Source organism: Enhydra lutris, unplaced genomic scaffold, assembly GCF_002288905.1.
Source record: "Enhydra lutris kenyoni isolate GAN:26980312 unplaced genomic scaffold, ASM228890v2 scaffoldscaffold8, whole genome shotgun sequence".
Taxonomy (NCBI): domain Eukaryota; kingdom Metazoa; phylum Chordata; class Mammalia; order Carnivora; family Mustelidae; genus Enhydra; species Enhydra lutris.
This window is the reverse complement of record NW_019154092.1, coordinates 4,757,706-4,778,569: the sequence shown is the minus strand read 5'-3', so window position 1 is coordinate 4,778,569 and position 20,864 is coordinate 4,757,706. Positions and strand designations below refer to the sequence as shown.

General features: G+C 39.9%; 1 pseudogene; it reads left to right on the top strand.

The window, feature by feature from the left end:
* Nucleotides 1–19,698: 19,698 nt before the first annotated feature.
* Nucleotides 19,699–20,321, top strand: LOC111142673 (annotated as a pseudogene).
* The last annotated feature ends 543 nt before the right edge of the window (nucleotides 20,322–20,864 follow it).

Sequence of the window (20,864 nt, the reverse complement as noted above, 5' to 3'; positions counted from 1 at the left end):
CCAGCCCTTGCGAGAGCTGAATAAGCAGACCACACAGCCCCAGGACCTGGGATCGCTGAGGCAAACTGCTGGGGTGGGTCTGGGGAGCACACGTGTGTGTCCCCACCCCCCCAACCCCCTGATCATAGGAGCAGGCAGCCCACCATGCAACTTCAGGGCACTGCTCCATTGCCTTTCTCTGCTTTGATCAAAAAAGAAAACTGAGCCACATGGGAATGGACGGAAAAAGGGAAAAGATAAAGAATACAAAAAAAAAAAAAAAAAAAGAAAAGAAAAGAAAAGAAAGAAAGAAAAAGAAAAGAAAAAGAAAATCTGCAGTCAACCCACCTTGGGGGAAAAAACAACCCCTTTTCTAGCATAAAATTAATAAAATCAGTCATGGAAAAGATGCCCAAACTTCCAAAACATAGCACTTCCTGGTGGCATTTCATTTGGTCTGGAATTTTGTATCATGCCAGGTGATGGGACTGTCACAGCCCAAGGCCAGGAGCTCCTTGTGGAGGGGACAGGACCAAGGAGGGCAAGGCCTCACAGAGCCCCAAGGTCCCCATACACTTGGATTTGTCGGCTAATTTGGGGCTCAGGTCCGGAAAGAGGCATCTGATATAGATGCCTTTCCTTTCCGAAGCTGTTCAGGGCGATGAGGACGGAAGAGAACCTTGACCCCAAACAAAGCCTCACTGAAGACCGTTGGTGCTCGGTTTTTTCGAGTGTCCCAAATTGAACCTTTGGACACATCGAAGGCTGACACGTTCCATGTCTCACATTTTCATCACATCCTTCATCAATCCTTCAAGATTTCTCTCCCTCCCTTCCTTCCTTTCTTCCTTTTTCATTTTAGAGTTGGTGTCTCTTAATTTCCTGGTGAGTAGACCACATGAGCTCAGAACCACACACAGACTCAGGGCTCCAGCAACCTCTGTGTCTCTGCAAGCTTTTGTGTCCCGAAGATCTGATCTGAAAGACAAAAAGCTACAGGGGTCCCATTTAGAGACTTCTAGCAGCACTCCAAAGGGAGGGAGCAGCTTTTCTCACTGAAGTACCCTCTTCTGAGTACATTCAAGCAATCCTGTTTGCTTCCACCCTTGGTGCTAGAAAATGCCCAGAGGGACCCAAAGACCGGCCCCCAGGAGCCTCCAGAGGGGGTCTCCCTTCCATATACGGTATCCTGAGTTTTTGCCTTGAAGTGTCTTGAATCTCAACACAGAGAATTAACTGATGTTCCTACACCCTCTGCCTAGCCATTCTTCTCCACACATGAGACGATATAAAGGCAAAAAGAAAATGCTGCAGTAGCTCACTTAGCCTTTGGCCAGAACTCTGGCGTCCAGACCCATCCAATTGCCGGCCACAGGAAGCCTGACCCATTTGGGGAGATAGTCTTCATGCAGGTTGTCCTGTGCTGATAAAAAGGAATGAAGTTCGCCCACAGCCAGGAGCTTCAGGAATCCTAAAGGGAAGAGAGGCAGAGGCACCCTCCCCAGACCACGCCCACTACAGCACTTGAGTCAGGGGCGAGGGAGGAAAGGCAAGTTGGAGCTGGAAGCATTCCGAATAGGACAACTAAATGAATCCAGGGTACAAAACAGCTTCTGCAGGGGGAGGGAGGTGCGAGATTCTACCTGGGAGTGGGAACAGCAGGGAAAACCTGCTTTCATTCCCCAGAATGACACACGGAAGGCATCCCTCCCGTACCCGCACACCTTGAATTTTGAAAGGGATAAAAGAATACACATCTCATTTGCTTCCTATTTTATCTTAAAGCCTAAAATTCAGTCTTACTGCAGCTGTCATGCAGTAAAGTGTTAGGATAAAACTGTTTTGCTAAGCTTGTGGATGTAGGGTCTGGTGAGGTCGCTGGGCCCTCTGGGGCAGTTCTGGGTGTGGTCTGCAGCCTGGGAGTGGCAGGGGAAGGTTGTGGCATGGAGATCATTCCTGGGGCAAAAGAGCATTGATGCCCTTTCTTTTGGTCCACAGGACCTCCAGCCTCACCGTGTGATACACCCCACTCTAGTCTGCCCTCCTCTTCTTCCCTCCCCGCCTCTCACTCTCCGCCCTTTATTCTTTTCTCCTTCATTCTCCTCAAAATCCCTCTCCAGCCTCAGTTTCTCCCCCAAGTCTCTCCAGGGGGCTAGCCCACCTGATCTGGGTTTGCGGTGCCCGTGTGACACAGAGGACAGGAAGGGAGCTGCAGCAGGCCACCTGGGCTCCAGCGCCAGGACACCAGACCTCAGAGCCTTTCTGCTCTGGGCCTTGTTTTCTTCTCCAAAAAGAAGGACTATTAATAGCTCTTCCCCTGTAGGCGGTGAGCATAATGAAAGGGCTTAGAGGGGAGGGTGGCATGGCTAGCTCCCCCTCGGCTCTCAACTCATGAATCCTGAGCTCTTGAACCACTATCTCAAGGGGGCAAGTTTATGGTGCCTTCCAAGGGTCATGTTCTGTTTTGGTTTTGCCCATTTGTGTGTTTTGTGGGGTGGGGGGGAGGGGAACGTGGCGGGGAGGGGCAGAAAACAAGGTTCCTGGAGAGTTTGCCTAATGTGACAAGGGGATGGTCAGGCCTGTGACTGCTGGTCGGCCCAACTGTGTGTTGGTGGCAGGTGCCCCTGCTGAGGACTGTGCTGATGTGCCTTGCTTTGTGTCAGCCCGTCTGCTGCCCCACACCCACACACCCTGACCAGCCTTCCAGGGCACAACGAAGATTCGCCCACCTTTGAGACACCATGCTTCAGTTGTACTCTGTGCACCCATTTGGGCCACGGGAAATGGTGACAAGTTCTTGCCCGATCCCTGGCTCTATGCAGGTGTCCCGTCAGATGCCCAGTAAGTAAGGTGAAGGGAGGTGTTCAGTACTCACATTTCACAGGTGGGAACTCCAGCACAGGGAGGTGGGCACCTCACAGCTCCGGAGCCCTAACCCAGGTCAAGAGACCAGCACACCGGATGGTAACTAGACTTCTCCTGGGGATCACTTCGTGATGCACAGAAATACCCAATCAATACTTTGTGCACCTGAAACTAATAGGATATTTTATGGCAGTTATATTCCAATTAAAAAAAAAAAAAGTCTCAGAGTCAGAAAAAAGAGAGAGAGACCAACCACAGCAGCCTAAAGCACCCCGTTTGGGTCCTGATTCAAACAAAGTGCCTATTAAAAAGACACTTTGAGAAAAGTGAAACTGGCAAATGGACAAGGGATTGGATATTACAAAAGTATTGTTAACTTTATTGTGTGATAATAATTTTTAAAAATTTCCTTATGTCCATGGTACATGCTGAATCATTTATGGATAAAACGGTGGGTTGTCTGGGATTTACTTCAGAGTATTTGGAAAAGCAATAGACAAAAGCTGGGAGATGGAAACTATATGAAGGAAAACCTGAAGAGTGTTGATAATTACAGAAGGTGAGTGATGGATATGGAGGGGTTCATATTCTCTATTCTACCTTTGCCTATGTTTAAAAAAAATCTATAGTAAGAAAAATGTTAAGGTTGAAGAGTAAGTCACAAATAATATTTGGATATAACCATTTTTTCTCATTGTAAGTCATGGGGAGGCCTGTTCCGGCCTCCCGTGTGGTACCCCTGTTCCCTCTGCCTGGAATGTTCTCCCACAAACGCTTATGGGTGACTCTCACCCCACATCACTCTCTCTCTACTGGGTCTTCCCTGCTGTCCCCAGAGGAAATGTCCCTCACCCCTCCACTTCTTCCCTCTCCCCTCCTAATTTTTTCTGATAGCATCTTTTACCCACTAATATTCTGGTGGCAAAATGAACCCCGGAGTGGGCAGGCTCCATGCAGCTCATGGCTGTGAGCGCAGGGTCGAGACCAACGCCCAACACGGGGCACATTGGAGGCCCACACTCAGTGTGGAGCCTGCTTGAGATTCTCTCCCTGTCCTTCTGCTTCTCCCCTTCCCCCACCCTCTCTGTCAAGCAAAACAAAACAAAGTGCAGATAATGTGTCCTAATTACTTGCCTGGGTGCATATCAAACAAATGTTTAATTTCTGAAAAAGAGTTGTCAAATTCATTATGAAAATGGAAGGTAGTGATCAGAGTTCCCCTGGAAAGTCATATTTGGCTTATTTTCAAAGGTGAGAATTGCCTTACTAGCAAGCTTTGCAATTCATTGTTTTGTTTGAGTAAAAATAAATTAGAAAGATCCTAATTCTTTTGTTGGAGTACTGTTCTAAGTTCATTTTTATAACTTGATCCTTTTAGACTCATTCACCAGATTATTTCAGCATTAAACAGTACTTGAATTTGCTTAGAGCTCTTAATCTCAAAGGGAAAGCAAGCTTCTTCATTCAGCACACAGTTCTTAATGGAATTTACAATCTGTACTAATTGTTAAGAGTTTCATTAAGCAGAGAGGTCACTTTGCTCTGAATATCCACGGACACTAAACAACATGTCTGTTTCTATTCCCAGGGATCCCTCATGGCCACTCCTCACAATGCTGTTCACCAACTCATCTGGGTACACTTAGTCTGATACAGACTATAGTACAGAGATGACTTATTAATATCTTCATTTGTTTAAAAATTTCAAAATTAATTGTTGGGATAACATTTTAACGCAGAAGTACTTAGATATAAATCTAGGAAAATATGTGTAGGATCTCTGTGCAGATAACTATAAACACTTACAAAGGAAATCAAAGTCCTAAACAAATTAGAAGATGTACCATGTTCATGGATGGGAAGGCTTAAATTGTTAAAATGGTGATTATCCCCAAACTGAGCTTTAGATTTAATGCAATCCTAATCAAGATCCTATCATAATTTTGTATAGGTATTGACAAGGTGATTCAAAAAACTTTATATGAAAAAACAAAAGGAATAGAAGAATCAAACAATTTTGAAAAAGAAGAACAACATAGAAGGAATTGTACTACCTGATTTCAAGATTTATGATAAAGCTACAAGAATCAAGAGTAGTGGCAAAATGATAGACATATCTAGATCAATGGAACATAATGGGAATCCAAGAAGTAGACCCACACAAATATATTCAACTGATTTTAACTGCAAAAGTAATTAATGGAGAAATGACAGTCTGTTTAACAAATGGTGCTGGAATAATTGGATGTCCATATGGAAAAAAAAAAAAAGAACCTAGACATATACCTCACACTTGGTATAAAACTAAATGAAAATGTATCATGGACCTACACATACATAGTCAATTAATTTTTGACAAGGGTGCAAAGGCAATTCAGTGAAGAAAATATAATCTTTTCAACACATTGTGCTGGAACAACGGGACATCCATATGAAAAAAATTAATTTTTAGGAGCTTGGGAAGATGGCAGAGTAGGAAGACCTAAAGCTTACCCTGTCCCACATTTTCAACTAGCTATCATTCACATCCATGTAAATAAACTGAAGAGTGATCTGAAAACTGGCAGAACAAATTCCACAACTGAAGGTAGTAGAAGAGAAGCAACATCTGAGAGTTTAGGAAGGGCAAAAATGGTGGTCAGAAGCTGCCCACAGGAGGGGGAGAGCTGCAGTTGTGGAGAAGGGAAAGCACCAGGGAACCCACCAGGGGAAGACAAATCCCCATGATATCTAGCTTTGAAAACCAGAGGAGTTGAATTCCCTGACCCTATATAACCAGCAGGAGCTTTAAAAGTCAGCTGACTTAACACTGGGCCAGCCAGGAGGGCCAGAGAAAGCTGGGTGCCTGCCCTTAAACAGACAGCAGCTCATGGAGAGGCAACATAGTGACTGGGGCAAATGGGAGTAAGATCTATTTATTCTGATTTCAGAGCCTGTTGGGGGACTTCTTTGGAAACAAAGGAAATGGCAGGCGCCATTTTCCTACCCCGCCCCCTGGCATAAACACAGAGCCACCTTCAGGAGGCAGTGCTGCACAGATACTTACTAGCTACCAGCTGGTGATGTGCCTTGCCCACTTGTTCTCCTAAGGACTTGCCCACTTCAAACCTGCTGGCCAAGAGCCTGGGCTTAGCGCAAATTTTGTTAATGCCCAGGACCATCAGCTTAATATAGACTGCTACATGCAGATGTTCTTTATAAGCAGAATGATAACTGCAAATAAAAAACAGTAATATATATGCAAAAAATAAAGAGCAAGGAATCCAGGTATATCACTAAAGAAAACCAAGAAACCATGGAAGAGAGAAGGAGAAGAAAGGATCTGAGAAAAACTACAAAAACAACCAACAAAATGGTAATAAATAAGTATCTATCAATAAGTAGTTTGAATGTAAATGGACTCTATGCTCCAATCAAAATGCATAGGGTGTCAGAATGGATAAAAAACAAGACTCATTTATATACTGCCTACAAGAGACACGCTTTAGACCTAAAGACACCTGCAGATTGAAAGGGAGAGGATGGAGAAACATTTATAATGTAAATGGATGCCAACCAGAGTAGCAATACTTATACCAGACAAACTAGACTTTGAAACAAAGACTGTAAAAAGAGACAAAGAAGGACACTATGTAATAATAAAGGAGACAATCCAATAAGAAGATATAACAATTGTAGATATTTATACACCCAACATGGGAGCACCTAAACACACAAAACAGTTAATAAAAAACATAAAGGAACTAATTGATAGTAACATAATAATAGTAGGGGATATAACACCTCATTTACATCAATGGACAGATCATCCAAACAGAAAATCAACAAGGAAACAAGGGCTTTGAATGACACACTGGACCAGATGGATTTAACAGACATATTCAGATCATTCTATCCTAAAACAGCAGAATACATATTCATTTCAAGTGCACATGAAACATTCTCCAGAATGGATCATGTTAGGCCACAAAACAAGCCTCAACAAATTCAAAAAGATCAAATTCATATCTTGCATCTTTTCTTAACACAACACTAAGAAACTAGAAATCAAACACAAGAAAAAAATCTGGAAAGAACACAAATACGTGGGATCTAAATAACATGCTACTAAACAGTGAATGGGTCAACCAAGAAATCAAAGAAATTGAAAAGTATTTGGAAGGAAACAAAAATGAAAACACAATGGTCCAAAACCTTTGGGATGCAACAAAAGTGGTTCTAAGAGGGAATTTTGTAGCAGAAATTTTATAACAATACAAGCGTACCTCAAGAAGCAGGAAAAATCTCAAATAAACAACATTACACCTAAGAGAGCTAGAGAAAGAATGAACAAAACCCAAAACTAGAAGGAAGGAAATAACAAAGATTAGAGCAGAAATAAATGATACAGAAACTAAAAACAAAAACAAACCCAAGAGAACAGATCAATGAAACCAGGAGCTGGTTTTTGAACAGATCAACAAAATTGATGTCATCTAGCCAGACTCATCAAGAAAAAACAGAAAGGAACAAATGAAATCACAAATGAAAGCAAAGAAATATAACTGACGTGACAGAAATACTATTATAAGAGAATATTATGAAAAACTATATGCCAACAAATTAGGCAATTTAGAAGAAATGGATAAATTCCTAGAAACATGTAACCTGCCAGAACGGAAGCAGGAAGAAATAGAAAATTTAAGTAGACTAATAACCTGCAAAGAAATTGAATAAATAATCAAAAAACTCCACAAATAAACAGAAGTCCAGGATGAGAGGGCTTCACAGAGGAATTCTACCAAACATTTAAAGAAGAGTTAATGCCTATTCTTCTCAAATTATTCCAAAAAATTAAGAAGAAGGAAAATTTCCAAATTCATTATATGAGGCCAGTATCACCCTAATACCAAAGTCAGATAAGGACACCACAAAAAAAGAGAACTACAGGCCAATTTCTCTGATGAACATAGATGCAAAAATCCTCAACAAAATACTAGAAAACTGAATCCTACACTTAAAAAACCATTCACCACAATCAGCTAGGATTATTTCTGGGATGCGAGAGTGGTTCAATAGTTGCAAATCAATCAGAGTAATACATAGCATCAATAAGAGGAAGGATAGAAACCATATAAGCATTTCAATAGATGCAGAAAGGACGTTTGACAAAGTATAACATCTATTCGTGATAAAAGTCCTCAACAAAGTAGGTTTACAGGGAACATACCTCCACATATTAAAGGCTGTATATAAAAAGCTCACAGCAAACATCATATCAATGGGGAAAAACTGAAAGTTTTCCCATAAGGTCAGGAACAAGACAAAGATGTCCACTTTTATTCAACATACTACTGGAAATCCTAGTCACAGTGATCAGACAACAAAATGAAATAAAAGACATCCAAATCAGTAAGGAAGAAGTAAAACTTGCACTATTTGCCAATGACATGATTCTATATATAGAAAGCCTTAAGGACTCCACTGAAAAACTATTAGAACTGGTGAGTGAATTCAATACATTGCAGGATACAAAATTAATGTGTAGAAATCTGTTGCATTTGAATACACTAATAAATGAAGCAACAGAAAGAGAAATTAAGAAAACAACCCCATTTACAGTGGACCAGAAATAATAAGATACCTAGGAATAAACCTAACAAAAGAGGCAAAAGGCCTGTGTTCTGAAGACTATAAAACATTTATGAAAGAAATTGAAGAGGACACAAAGAAATGGAAAGACATTCCATGCTCATGGACTGGAAGAACAAATATTGTTCGGTATTTTTTAAGATTTTATTTATTTATTTATTTGTTTGTTTATTTTATAGAGTGAGTGGGGGACAGAGAGAGTATCTCAAGCAGACTTCACACTGAGCATGGAGCCTGACACAGAGCTCGATCCCATGACCCCGAGATCATGACTTGAACCAAAGTCAAGAGTTGGGTGCTTAACTGACTGAGCCACCCAGGCACTCCGAAGAACAAATATTGTTAAAATATCCATACTACCCAAAGCAATCAGCAGATCTAATTCAATCCCTATCAAAACACCAACAACATTTTTCATAGAGCTAGAACATCTAAAATTTATATGGAAACATGAAACACCTTGAAGAGCCAAAGCAATTTTGAAAAAGAAAAGCAGAGCTTGGAGGTGTCACAATTCCAGACTTCAAGTTATGTTACAAAGCTATAGTAATCAAAGCAGTATGGTACTGGCACAAAAATAGACACATAGATCAATGGAACAAATAGGAAGCCCAGAAATAAACCCTCAATTATACAGTCAATAATTTTTGACAGTACAGGAAAGGATATCTAATGAGAAAAAGAGAGTTTCTTTAATAAATGGTGTTGGGAAAACTGGACAGCCACAGGAAAAGGAATGAAGCTAGGCCACTTACTTAAACCATACACAAAAATAAATTCAAAATGGATTAAAGACCTAAATGTGAGATTTAAAACCATGAAACTCCTAGAAAGAACACAAATAGTAATGTCTCTGACACTGGCCAAGCAACTTCTTCCTGGATATGTCTCCTGAGGTAAGGGAAATAAAAGCAAAAATAAACTATTAGAACAACATTAAAATAAGAGATTTCTGCACAGTGAGGGAAACACTCAACAAACTAAAAGACAACTGACAGAATGGGAGAAGATATTTGCAAATGACATATCTGAAGAAGGGTTAGTATCCAAAATATATAAAGAACTGATACAACTCAACACCCAAAAACCAAATAATCCAATTAAAAAAATGGACAAAAGACATGAACATACATTTCTGCAAAGAAGACAGATGGCCAACAGACACATGAAAATATGTTCAACACCATTAATCATCAGGGAAATGCAAATCAAAACCACAATGAGATATCATCTCACACCTGTCAGAATGGCTACAATCAAAACCACAAAAAACAAGTAGCAAGGATGTGGAGAAAAAGGAACTCTCTTGCACTGCTGGAAGAGCAAACTGATGCAACCACTGTGGAAAACAGTATGGAGGTTCCTCAAAAAGTTAAAAATAGAATCCATCAATCACACTATTTGCTAGGTATTTACCCAAAGAATACAAAAACACTAATTCAAAAGCATAATTGTACCCCTATTATTTATAGTAGCATTATTTACAATAACCAAATAATGGAAGCAGCCCACATGTTTACTGATGGATGAATGGATAAAGATGTTGTGGTATGTGTATATATACACAATGGAATATTATTCAGCCATAAAAAAGACTAAAATCTTGCCATTTGCAATTACATGGATGATCTAGAGAGTATAATGCTAAGCAAAATAAATCAGTCAGAGAAAGACAAATGCCATATGATCTCACTCATATGTGGAATTTAAGAAACAAAATAAGGAAAGGAGAAAAGAGGGAGACAAACCAAGAAACAGACTCTTAACTATAGAGAACAGGCTGATGGTTACTGGAGGGGACATTGGGGCAGGGGGTGGGTGAAATAGGTGATAGGGATAGAGGATGGCACTTGTGATGAGTACCAGGAGTCCTATGGAAGTGTTGAATTACTGTGTTGTACATCTAAAAGTAATACAACTCTGTATGTTAACTATACTGGAATTAAAATAAAAACTTAATAAAAATTCAATTGTGATGACATATTTATTGATATTTGCAACTTTAATATTCCTAATAATCTGGAGATTAGCATTTAATAAATACATTTTAATGCAAATATGATAAAAAGAAAAAAAATTAACGTGTCCTTGCACCTTATACCAAATGAACCCAAAATGAACCATAGACTTAAATGTAAAATCTAAAATCATAAAACTTTTAAAGGAACACACGGGAGAAAATCTTTGGGTCCTTAGGAAAGGCAAAGAGTTTTTAAATACACTGTAAATAATAAGATCCATAGGGGTGCCTGGGTAGCTCAGTTGGTTAAATGTCTGCTTTTGGCTCAGGACATGATCCCAGGGTCCTGGGATCGAGCCCCAGGTCGGGCTCCTTCTCAGTGGAGAGTCTGCTTCTCCCTCTCCCTCTCCCTCTGCCTGCGTTCTGCCTGATTATGCTCTTTCTCTCTGGCAAATACATACATACATAAAATCTTTCGCAAAAAAATAAGATCCATAAAAGAAAATGTTGATGAATTGGACTCTATCAAATTTAAAACTCCTGTTCTACTAAAGGCAATATTAAGAGAATGAATAAAGGAGTCACAGACTGGGAGGAAATATTTAATATTACATACATGACAAAGGACTTGCATCCATCACAAGTAAAGAATTCTCAAGAGTCAAAATAAGAAAAACTTTAAATGAACAAAAAAAATTTGAACAGACTCTTCATTAAAGAAGAGATACAGATGGCAATTAAACCCAGCAAAAGATACTCAATATCATTATTCACTAGAGAAATGCATATTAAAGTCCCAATGAGATACCAGTGTATGTCTATTAGAACAGGATTAAAAATAAAAAGAACCTGGGGTGCCTGGGTGGCTCAGTGGGTTAATCCTCTGTCTTCAGCTCAGGTCATGATCTCAGAGTCTTGGGATCGAGCCCCACATCAGGCTCTCTGCTCAGCAGGGAGCCTGCTTCCCCTCTCTTGCTCTGCCTGCCTCTCTACCTACTTGTGATCTCTGTTTGTCAAATCAATAAATAAAATCTTTAAAAAATAATAAAATAATAAAAAGAACAAAAGTTGACAACACCAAGTGCTGATGAAGATGTGGAGGGACCAGAACTCTCATTTGCTGGTGGGAATGCAAAATGGTATGGTCACTTTGGAGACTGTTTCGCAATCTCTTTTGCAATCATATATAGTTACCATATGGCCATAAATCCTACTCCTAAGTACTAACCAAAGAGAAATGAAAACATGCATTCATAGGGAAATCCTTAGATGAATGTTCATAGCAGTTTTATTCACCATAACCAAAAAACCCCTGGAAACAACCAGGTTTAACTATCTTTTAAGTGGTGAGTGGATAAACACCATAATGGAATATTACTCAGCAGAAAAAGGAAGAAACTACTGATATATGCAAGAACATAAATAAATGTCAAATGTAGTTTGCAAGTAAAAAGTTAAAAAAAAAACACCAAACCTAAAAGCCATATACTATCCGATTCTATTTAAAGGACATTGTGGAAAAGGCAAAATTATTGGTACAGAAAACAGATCAGTGGTTTCTAGGAATTAAAAGTGAAGTGAAGGGTTGATTACAAAAAGGAAGCATAAGGAAAAGTTTGCAGGATGATAAAACTGGTTTTTTTCTGAAGATTTATTTATTTGAGAGAGAGAGAGTGAGAGAGAGAGGGAGCATAGCTGGGGGTGGGGTAGAGGAGGAGGGAGAAGCAGACTCCCCATTGAGCAGGGAGCCACATGAGGCTCGATCCGAGGATCCTGGGATCTTGAGCTGAGCTGAAGAGAGACGCTTAACTGACTGAGCCACCCAGGCGCCCCCAAAATCTTTTTTATCTTGAATGTGTTGGTGTTGCATCCCTATGTTCATTTACTTATGTTCACAGAAATATGCACCCAAAAGAGTGAATTTCCTGCATGTGAAATGTTAAGACAATAAAATAGAAGTGAAACTGCCGTGACAACAAAAGAGATGGGGGAATGTGTCTATACCCTTATTTATCATCTTATCATCTTTTATCATCTTTATCATTGTATCCTCTCTAGATGAACTGAGGGAAACATTATGTGGAAACAGGAAGTTCAGAATGGTGTAAATTACATGCTACCTGTTATCTAAGAAATGGGAATAGCAGGCCAGATCCTGAGGTGGTCCCCATGATCACTGCACCCTGTGTACACACCCTATATGTTCCCCTTGAGTGTGGGTGTCCGTCTAAACAGAATCAGATCATGCCTGTGATTATGTTGTGTTAGCTGGAAAAAGAAAGAGCATCTGGGGTGGGTCTAACCTAATCAGATGAGCCCTTTAAAGCCGGATTTTCTCCAGGAAGTTGCAGAAGACGACCTATAGGTGAGCTCCTGCCTGCCTGAAGAAGCAAACAGCTATGGTGTGACCTGCCCAAGAAGCTGAGAGAGGCCACCAGGATGGTGACTAGTGGTTGACAAGCAGCCACGCACTGAAAATCACCAAAGCAATGAGCTTAGAAGGGCTCTCCAAGATCCCAATGAGAGCACAGGCCAGCCAGCACATGGATTTCAGCCTTGTGAGACCCTGAGCAGAGAACATAGCCGAGAACTTGCTGGGCTCCAACCTCCAGAATTGTGAGCTAGCTAATCAGTGGGTGTTGTTTCATGCCTTCTCCAGTTCCCGGTGATTTGTTATGCAGCAACAGAAAACTAGTATGTTTTCAAATAAATGTATGTTTGTCTACACTTTTTTAAAATGAAAGAATGAAAAGCTAATAAAAATCATATATAGCGTGAGGGAGGAGACACAGGAGGAAAGTTACGCTCACCTGAATGTACTTTGCTTTGTAGATTTGACTTTAAAATTTTGTGAACAGGCTGCATAATTATAAATCAATATTAAAGTTTGAAAACTCAATCTGTAAAAATAAAAGATAAAAATAAAACGGGTGAAACGAATTCTACTGAATTATGACTTCACACCACGTCAAGAGAAATGACTTCAAATGACTTTAGATTTCAATAATTTAATTGTACATCCCTAGTGGGATATATCCTAAGGCCAAAAAGTATTACAAATGTATCTTTAACTCTATTGTGAAGAGTTCAACTCTATTGTGAAGGATCATATACCAGCACTATTAACAATATGATTACTACTACTAATATTATTGGCATTGTTACTCAAAGGCTATTAGGTTCAGTAGGCCGAAGCAAATACTTAATTGTATTATGTCATTAGGAGTCAAAATGTTCAGCATTAGGAGAAGAGAAAGGAGTATGAAATTAAAGAAATTAAGTAAAATTCCTTTAATACTAAATTTGAATTGGGACTAGAATAACCTCATGTTATGTTTCTTCTGAAAAAATTTGTTTCCTGGCTCTATCTGTTGAAAAATACTACAACAACCTACGTTAGCCAAAAAGCAAGGGGAGCCCCTGCCTTCCAGATGAGCTTCTAAAGTAAAAATAACCAGACATCCCTGGAGAAACACTGCTTCCAGGCCTGAGGCAAAACATGTCCAGAATCTGGGACATCCTGTCTCAACAGAAAACAAGGAAGTCATCACAGTTGACCAGGGTCACTCCAGAAAGACTCAGATGCCAACTTGAAGGCATTTCCTTAGGCCCCAGATGCAACCATTTGAACATTAAAAAGAATAGTAATTGCAAAGGATTGAAACACAATATTACATCTAAATCCGAGACTCCCTAATGCTGAAACAAACAACACCCGCAACTCATTGCTTCACTTTGGAGGATACTAGGAAGCCATGCTTCTTGTCCGAAAACTTGTAAATAAAAGAAAACAATCATGAATTTACCCTGCCTTTGTGTTATAAACTATAGCTCCCAGTAATCACATAATTGATGAGATTTTTCTCTTTTTCTTTTAGAGAAATTTTTTTCTTTATAGAGAAATTCCAACTCATTGTCCAGAATAAAGAAGGAAAAATAGAATATTACCATTTTGCAAACTTTTTTTAAAAAAGATTTTATTTATTTATTTGACAGACAGAGATCACAAGTAGGCGGAGAGGCAGGCAGAGAGAGAGGAGGAAGCAAGCTTCCTGCTGATCAGAGAGCCCGATATGGAGCTCGATCTCAGGACCCTGAGATCATGACCTGAGCTGAAGGCAGAGGCTTTAACCCACTGAACCACCCAGCCCCCCCCCCCCCCGATTTTGCAACCTTTAATGAAAGAATAGGTCAAGGCAAAAATCATCCATCGCTGCTCAGTCCGGGGAACTGTTGAGGTGGAATGGATACATTAGTCTGACAACAGCAACACCTGCTGGTTAATCTCAGCCTCCCCAAACCAGAGACATTATGCTTCCTGGTGCATTGCAAGGTCCAACATAGGCTCACCAAAGAAATCAAGCCTGAATAGGTTCAAATCTCTAGATTTAACTATAGTTTAACAGCAAAGACACATGTACAAGAAATGTTAGTGACACTGTGGTAGACAAAATAATGCCCTCCCAAAGAAGTCCACTCCCTCGTGATGTCCCCCGACCCCTTACTTGGCAAAAAGGGGTTTGCAGATGCAACTAACATTGTGGACGTTGAGGCCTTGAAAGTAGAGAGCGCTTCCCAGTGTGGTCAGAGACAGATGACACCCCAGGAGAAAGTCAGAGGGAAGCAAGAAAGAGACCAGGTCCACTGGGCTGGTTTTGAGAATGGAGCCACAGAGTGTGGGTGGCCGCTGGAAGTGGAGAATGGCCCTCAGCTGACAGCCAGCAGAGAAACAGGGACCTCTGGCATACAACCACAAGGCACTGAATTTTGCCAACCACTGAATCAGCAGGAAAACAAGCTTTGAGGAAGGAGGGCAGCAAGCCAACACAAACTTGAGCTTGGTGAAACCCAAACAGAACTTCTGACTCCCAGAACTGCAGGAGAAAATGTTTGTTTTGATTAAAGTGTAAGCTTGTGGTGACTTGTTTTCCAAGAAAGTCATTTTATTTAGTTCAAGTGACTGCTTAAAACATTGGTGTACAATAATTTCTACAGAAATCATCCTATGGGATTGTTTGATGACCTTAAAAAAATTACAGAACTGCTTTGAGATTCAGTTTCTTTTTCCACTAAATGAAAAGACTGGACAAGATAATTCCAGATCTTCAAAATAAGATGGTCATTACCACTTTAGAAAGAGAACTTCATAATAATGAAAAGCATAGGGTTTGGGTTCATGAATTCACTCATTTATTCAACAAATATCTGTTGAACAACTACTATGTAGCAGCACTGTCTTAGACCATGGAGACAAGGTCTTTGACATCATAGAATTTTTCTTCCATTTGTTTTTACTGTGATAAAAAACACAAAACATAAAATTTACCATCTTAACCACTTCAAAGTATACAGTACAATTGTATGAACTCTAAGCACTTTATTGTATAATACATCTCTAGAACTCTCTCATCTTGCAAAACTACATTATGGTTTTGTCATGTTTTGAAATCAGGAAGTACAAGGCCTCCAGATTTGTTTCTCTTTCTCAGGATTGTTTTGGTTATTCAGGATCCTCTTAAATTCCATGTAAATTTTAGGAAGTTTTTCTCTATTTCTGCAAAAATGCCACTGAGATTTTGGTAGGTGTCGTACTGAATCTCTGGCCACTTTGGGTAGTATGGACATTTTAACAACATTAAGTTTACCAATCCATAAACAAAGGGTTTCTTTCCATTTGTTTGTGCCTTCTTTAATTTTAGTGTTTTGTAGTGTTCAGTGTACAGTGTACAAGTCTCTTGCCTGCTTGGATGAATCTATTCATACATACTTTGTTCTTTTTGGTGCTGTTGGGTTTTTTTTAAGATTTTATTTATTTATTTTAGGGAGAATGAGTGAGCAGGAGACAATCTCAAGCAGACTCCCCATAGAGCAGGGACCCTGATGCAGGCCATGATCCTATGACACTGAGATCATGACCTGAGCCTAAATCAAGAGTCAGATGCCCAGCCAACTGAGCCCCCAAGGTGCCCCTTGGTGTTACTATAAAAGGCGTTTTCTTAATTTCCTTTTCAGACTGTTCATTGTTACTGCATAAAAACAAAACAAACAAACAAAAAAACCCTCCTTTTGTGTGTTGACTTTGTATCCTGCAACTTTGCTGAATTCATTTATGAGTTCTGAAAATTTCTTTGTGGAATCTTTGGTGTTTTCTACATATAAGATTATGTCATCTGCAAACAGATAACTTTACCTCTTCCTTTCTGATGTGGGTATCTTGCATTTCTTTTTCTTGTCCGGTTGCTCTGGCTAGTACTATGTTGACTAGAAATGGCAAGAGTGGACATCCTTGGTTTGTTCCTGATCTTACAGTAAAAGCTTTCAGTCTTTCACAGTCTTTTGCCATTGAATGTGATATTCACTGTGGGCTTTTGCATCTGGCCTTTATTATGTTTAGGTAGTTACCCTCTATTCCAAGTTTGTTGAGTGTTTTTATCATAAATGGGTGTTGAATTTTGTCAAATGATTTTATTGCATCAATTGAGAATTTATACTTCATTCGGTTAATGTGATGTATTACATTAACTGATTTTTTAATGTTGAACCATCCTTTCATTCCAGGAAAAATCCCACTTGGTCATGGTATATAATCCTTTTAATGTGGTGTTGAATGTGATAGATAGCATTATGTTAAGGATTTTTGCATCAACTTTTGCATCCCTTAAGTTCATATTTGTCTGTAGTTTTCATGTCTTGTAGTGTCTTTGTCTGGCTTCATTATCAGGTTAATGCTGGCTTTTTAGAATGTGTTTAGGAAGTATTTTTCCACTTTCATATTTTTAAAAAGTTTGAGAAATATTGGTGTTAATTCTCCTTTGAATGTTTGAGAGAATTCATCAATGAAACCATAGGGTCCGGGCTTTTTCTTTGTTGGAAGATTTTTATTACTGATTCAACCTTCTTACTAGTTATAACTCTATTCAGATTTTCTATTTCTTTGTGATTTGCCATGTGGTTTTGTATTTCCAGAAATTTGTCCATTTTACCTAGGTTATTCCATTTGTTGGCATATGGCTGTTCATAGCATTCCCTATAATCTTTCTTATTTCTGTTGAGTCAGTAATAATGTTCCTATTTTCACTTCTAATTTTAGTTATTTGAATCTTCTTTTTTTAGTAGTCCATCTATCTAAAGGTTTGTCAATTTCAAAAGAACTAACCTTTAGTTTCATTAATTTTCCTTATTGTTTTTCTATCTCTGCTCTAATTTTTATTATTCTTTTCCTTCTGTTAGCTTTGGATTTAGATTGTTAATTGTAAAGGTAATTTGTTGATTTGAGATTTTCCTGTTTTTAAATATTTTATTTATTTGAGAGAGGGGGAGAGAGTCCATGCCTGAGCAGGAGTCAGGACAGAGGGGAAGGAGAGGAAAAGGGAAAGAATCTCAAGCAAGACTCCAAGGGGCTCAATTCCATGACCCCAAGATCATGATCTGAACAAAAACCAAGAGTGAGATGCTAACTGACTGAGTCACCCAGGCGCCCTGAGATCTTTCCTGTTTTGTCTTTTTAAAAGATTTATTTATTTATTTGAGGGAAAGAGAGAGCGAGAAAGCATGCACATGAGCAGGGGGGAGGGGCAGAGAGAGAGGGAGAAGGAGAGACTCTCAAGCAGATTCCCTGTCAAGCACAGAACCCCATGCCGGGCTTGATCCCATGACCCTGAGATCATGACCTGTCCTGAAATCAATTGTTGGGACTCTAAATGACTGTGCCACCCAAGCACCCCTGTTTTAAATGTGTTTATAGCTAAAAATTTCCCACTTTGCACTGCTTTTGCTAAGTCCCAAAAATCTTGGTATGCTGTGCTTTCACTTTTATTCATCTCTAAGAATTTTGCAGTTTCTCTTGTGATTTATTCTTTGATACACTGGTTGTTTAATTGTGTATTGTTTAATTTCACAAGTTTCCGATTCTTCAAATTTTATGTCTGTTACTGATTTTTTTAAAGATCTATTTATTCATGGGGTGCCTGGGTGGCTCAGTTGGTTAAGCAACTGCCTTCGGCTAGGTCATGGTCCCAGAGTCCTGGGATCAAGTCCCACATTGGGCTCCCAGCTCCATGGGGAGTCTGCTTCTCCCTCGGACCTCCCCTCTCTTGCTCTCTCTCACTCTGTCTCTCTCTCTCAAAATAAATAAATAAAAATCTTTTAAAAAATCTATTTATTCATTTATTTGAGAGAGAGAGCATGCATGTGTGAGTGGGGGAAAGGGCAGAGGGAGAATCTCAAGCAGACTCCCCACTGAGGACAGAGCTCAGTGCAGGACTTGATCTCATGACCCATGACCTGAGTTGAAATCAAGAGTCAAATGCTTAACTGACTGCGCCACCCAGATGCCCCATGTCTGTTACTGATTTTTAACCTTATCCCATTATGGTTAGAAAAGATACTCTGTCAGACATTTACATATTTTAATCTACTGAAACTTAACTTATGGTCTAATCTATCCTGGCAGGTCTCACATGCACTTGAGAAGAATTACATGTTATTGTTGGGCAGAGTTTTCTGTATGTATCTGTTTGATCTGGTTGGTTTATTATATTAAGTCCTCTATTTCCTTCTCTATCTCCTGTCTGGTTGTTCTATCCATATGGAGAATAGGATGTTAAAGTCTCCAGTCATTGTTTTAGAACTGTGTATTTCTGCCTTCAGTTCTAATCTATTTTTGATTCACGTATTTTGATGGTTCGATACTGGGTGCTTACTCTAGTAAATATTTTATTTTATTTTATTTTATTTTATTTTTAAAGATTTTATTTATTTATTTGACAGACAGAGATCACAAGTAGGCAGAGAGGCAGGCAGAGGGTGGGGGGGGAAGCAGGCTCCCTGCCGAGCAGAGAGCCTGACGCGGAGCTCGATCCCAGAACCCCGGGATCATGACCTGAGCCGAAGGCAGAGGCTTCAACCCACTGAGCCACCCAGGCGCCCCTAGTAAATATTTTATTAATGTATAATGTCTTTTTTTGTCTCTTATAGATTTTTAAATTTAACATCTAATTTGCCTGATATTCGCATAGCCTCCCTTGCTTTCTTTTGGTTACTATTTACATGAAATCTTTTTTCATACTTTCATTATTAATCTATTTGTGTCTTTGAGGCTAAAGTGAGTCTGTTGTAGCCCTCTCAGCTGCCCTGCGATCCTGTCCCTGCACTGACCACTCCTGCTGCCTGCATGGAACCAGCTGCCTGAGCTGCCTGGTGGTGGGCACGGGAGCTTTGGTGAGCCTGAGGAGGCACAGGCTTGCCCCTGGCCTGCAGGTTTGTGTGTCTGTCCCCAGCACTCTGCAAGGCTAGAGAAGGAGGAAGAGCCTGTCCAGAATCCCTGCAAGACAGGAAGAAAGGGGAAATATCAACATGAAAAAATTCTGCAGTGTAAATGAAGGAATGGCGGAAATTGAGGGAAAGCCAAAAGATGAAGCCGAGCCTGAAGATGAAGGAAAACCAGATGAGAAGAGAAGTTGGGAGTGGAAGGGAAACCAGGGCATGAGGGAAAGCTCCAGAATGAGGGATAGCCAGATGATGAAAGACAACCAGAAGGTGAGAGAAAGCAAGAAAAGCAGGGCAAGTCTGAAAATGAGAGAAAAACCACATAGTGAAGGCAAGCCAGAATTCCTGGCAAAGGCTGTGACTGAGCCGTGGGCTGCCCAAAAGCACCTAGTTGAAGACGATGTGCCCAGAAAAGCAAAAAGAAAAATGGGAGGATGTATGATTCCCCCAAGGACCATCAGGAGGACTTACAGAAAAGGCACTCGGGCAGATCACGAGAGAATGTGGAGGTACGTCAAGGGCTCAGAAAAAGCTAAGAAAAAAACAGAGAATGCATTGTTTTCATTGGATACAAAGAGATGTACAAGACCCATTCATCCCAAAGATGTCAGGAAAGTGAGGGACAGAGGTAAGGAGCAAAGGGACCCATATCTTAATGCCTTTGGCCTTCAATTCTAATTTCTCTGATGAGAGTATTTCTAACCATGCTTTCCATGGCAGGCATTTGCCAGGCTAAATGTTTTGTGTTTTTTTTTTTAAATTTAACTTAATATTTATTTATTTATATTAGGTTATGTTAGTCACCACAGGCTAAGTGTTTTGATGTTAAGCTGACACTTTGCTGTCAGTGTCGCTCTTGTTACCACCAGCCTTTTGATCCAACTACAGTGTTCTCTGTCTTTCAGTAAGGAACGTCCACCAGGTGCATGGAAAAGATGTTCACGGTCCATTACAAAATAACAATAAAGAAGAAACCAGTTTCAGAACCCCCACCCCCCACACAAAATAAAGTGTGTCTATTGTAGACAGAATATAGATCATGTGGTCTTTATATATTCTGCCAACCTCTGTCTTTTGACTGGAGAGTTTAATTGCTCTACATTTCAAGTAATTACTAAAGAGGGACTTACCTCTGTCATTTTTCTATTTGATACAATAGTTT